The 3719-nt window shown below is 35.3% G+C and overlaps 1 long non-coding RNA gene across 1 annotated transcript; it reads right to left on the reverse strand.

The window, feature by feature from the left end:
• Positions 1-1953: 1953 nt before the first annotated feature.
• LOC107926627 (uncharacterized) lies at positions 1954-3139 on the reverse strand. The gene is made up of 2 exons (XR_001692228.2): positions 2729-3139; positions 1954-2311 (listed from the first exon to the last, which is right to left on the reverse strand). It is a non-coding gene; the product is annotated as an uncharacterized lncRNA (long non-coding RNA).
• Between the last annotated feature and the right edge of the window lie 580 nt (positions 3140-3719).

Genomic DNA, 3719 nt, shown 5'->3' on the forward strand with positions numbered 1-3719 from the left:
GATTGTGTATAAGTGTTCAATTATGCTATGTTTTGGCAAGGATATAGATGGAATGAAAATGTGTAAATGATGTCTTGATATGTAGTTGGCATATGAATGGATAATGCATGATGTTAATTAGGTATTTGAATATTATATGGAATTGGCATTAAATGTGTATGAAATATCATGAAATGGTTGCCTATTGGGTTGTAAAAACATTACCATTTATGCTTGTGTTTACATGTGAAAATAGGGTGGCAAAATGGTTTTGCAATTAGCCTATTTTTGTCCACACGGCAAGGACACGGGCGTATGTTTCAGCCGTGTGTGACACATGGTCAGGTTACACGGCCACGTGTCCCCTAGCGTTGAAATTGAATTGAAAACAGTATGCTCTACACGATCTCACAGACGGGCGTGTGACTGGCCATGTAGTACAAGTCAGTATGTCCCCTGTTGAGCACGCGGCTTAGCACACGGGCTTGTGATTTGGCCGTGTTGCATAAGTCAGTATACTCTTCAGTTTTCACACGGGCTAGCACACGGGCGCGTGACCCCTGAAATGTTGAAATTTTTCTAAGTTTCCAAAATTTTCATATGTTATCGGTTTTGTCCCGAACACTTCTAAAGCATGTCTAAGGCCTCGTAGGCCCTTATAAGGGACAATATGACATTTTTGAATGGTATTTGTATATGAATGTATGAATGTATGATATATGAATATTAAATGATGTGTATTGATCAGTAATACCTCGTAACCCTACTCCTGCAACGGATACGGGTTAGGGGTGTTACATGCAAGCGCAGTTGCAAGAACAGTTAACTGAAGTACAACAGGCGATGAGGGATCAAATACAGGAATCCCAAAGAAGTATGATAAGCCAATTGACGCAATTGCTGGCTAGAAGACTTGAAAAAGGGAAGAGCACTATGGACAACTCAGGGGATGATAATGAGGACCCTATTTATCCCCCATGTTTTACCCCGATAAACGCCCAGGCACAACCAAATGTGTATTCACGAAAGGTACCATTACAATCAGACCTCAACAGTATCAAGTCGGTACCTCGATACCGATGAACTACCAAACAGGCTCAGGTTCCAATCCGGGGGATAATCCAACCAATCCTATTGTTCTTGATCTAGATGATATGGCAGAAATGGAAAAAGCAAGAGTGGAATTGCCAAAGCAACTTAAAGATCGGTGCAGATGGTTAGAAGAAAAATTCAGAGCAATGGAAAATGCTGATTATCTTGGCAAAATTGATGCTAAGGACTTGAGTTTGGTCCCGAATCTGGTGTTCCCTCCAAAGTTCAAAACTCTAGAGTTTGAAAAGTATAATGAGACTAGCTGTCCTAAAGCTCACATCACGATGCTGCCGAAGGATGACAGGATACATGAATAATGACCAATTATTAATTTATTGCTTCCAAGACTGTCTGATTGGGTTAGCAGTCAAATGGTAAAACCAACTGAGTTGTGCCAAAATCAATTCATAGAAAGGCTTACCACAAGCTTTTATGAAGCAAAATAGTCATGTGACGGACATGACACACGACAAAATCACATTGCAGAATATGGAGAATAAGCAAAGTGAGAGCTTCAGGCAATATGGCCAAAGATGGAGAGAGGTGGCGATGCAAGTCTAGCCACCTCTTCTGGATAAAGAAACCACGATGCTTTTCGTCAATACTTTAAAAGCCCCGTTCATCAACCATATGTTGGAAAGCGCTACTAAGTGCTTTTCAGATATAGTAATGTCCAGTGAAATGATTGAAAATACAGTGAGAAGTGGTAAAATAGACGCGGGGGAAAGCACCAAAAGATCAGCCCCGAGAAAGAAGGAAAATGAGGTGAATAATGCAAGCACATATAACAAGGGTTATCAAAACCAATCACTGTAGGCCCGCCAAGGACAATAACTACTAGCCATCAGGGCCCCCAAGGCAAGAATCCAACCCAAGGCTAAATACAGAAAGGTCAAATACAATAGCTGTATTAGAGTCTGTTTGATGTACATGTGGTATCACCTTTCTACTTGAAACCTATGCAACCTCTGTAATAGGCCCATTTCACACGGGCCCACACCAAAACTAAATAATAATAATAACTAATAATAAAAACAAAACAAACAAATAAAGTCCAAAATTTTAAAAAGTCCATAGCCCATTACAAACCCAAACCTAAATTAAACCCAACTCTAATCATTAAACCCTAAGACCCAAAAGCAATAAATTTGTAGCCCAAAATAAAATAGGCTCGATTGGCCCAACATATTTGGAGTCTCCAGCAGCCTTGTGACACAGCTCCTCTTCCGTACAATCGAACCTGCGAGAAGAAGCCAAATAACAACAATACAGTAAATAACAGCAAGGAAAATAGCAGTAAAATAGAGGGGAAAATTAGAAATTAATTTTTAATTTTTGTTGCGGCTATATAAAGGCAATTGTAAACAAAAGAGGGGAGGCATGCATATGGGAATACCAAAGAAATCAAATCAAATTAGCAAAAAGGTTGCGTTTATTTTTTTCAATTTATCTTGCTTTCGTTTGATTTTGAGTGTAACATTGCTTGGTGATAGCAAAAATAAAAGGGTGTTGAAACCCCTTTCGTTTTACGGAGATCTATCCCTCTTATTTTTTTAAAATCGATTTCAAATTATTTTCATCTAGATCTTTTTTTATCTTCTTCTATTTTTGTTAGTGTACAAAAATAAAGAAAGGAGGGAAAAGGGAACATGCTTACCAGGCCTTCGTGCGCGCTGTAAGCCACAAGAAGTGGTGATGGTCCGGCGGCAGCATGAGGTTTGGGCGAAACCCTAGCAGAAAAGGTTAAGAACATAAGGTTTTTTAAAACTAAAGGTTTGGTTATAAAAAAATAAAGGAGGATTAAGGAAAAATTGAAGCAGCACCATAGGGGGAAAGTATCCGCGCGTTGACCTGGTCCTAAATGGGTAATTTACGCAGCCAGTCCCTCCCATTTGCGCCACCTTTAATTTAACCCTATTCTGTTTCTTTCATTTTTTCCCTAAATTTTGCGCACCATTTCAATTTAGTCTGCGCCTGGTTGCTATTTTTTGGGGTTGGGAACATTTGCGTTTTTAGTCATTGCACATTCACGCGCATTGCACTTTGGTCCTTATTTCTATTTTACTGGTTTATTTTATTTATTAATTATCCCTTTTAATTTAGTTTTATTTCAATTTGTATAATTCATTATTTTTTTTAAAAATTCATTTAACATTCATCTTTTTAATTTTTTTTTACATTTTGAGTTACTTTGATAAGTTTTACTTTTTTTTATTTTTTTAAATTATAAAATCATTATTTTAAAATTCTCTTTTATATCATATCATTTTAAATTTTTGTATAATCTGTAATTTAAAATTACCCTTATAATAATATATATATAGTTTATGTTAAAATTAGTTTTATTCTATATACAATATTAATTCCATGTTATTTTATATTTAATTTCTTTTAAATCTATTTATATGTATATTTTTTTAAATCTATTATGTATATAATTCATTCCTTAAGAACATATTTTATTTTATATTTTGTTATTTGAAAACCTTTCATATTTTATATATTATTTAAATTATTTTTTGTGGTTGTATATTGTCAACTTTAAATAGATGTTTTCATTTTTAAAAATATTTTGTACATTATTTGATCCAAACTTCTTCTTTCATAACATCTATTTTAATAATCATTCATATATTATTAGTTTTTTA

The sequence above is a fragment of the Gossypium hirsutum genome, chromosome A07, assembly GCF_007990345.1.
Source record: "Gossypium hirsutum isolate 1008001.06 chromosome A07, Gossypium_hirsutum_v2.1, whole genome shotgun sequence".
In the NCBI taxonomy this organism is placed as follows: Eukaryota; Viridiplantae; Streptophyta; class Magnoliopsida; order Malvales; family Malvaceae; genus Gossypium; species Gossypium hirsutum.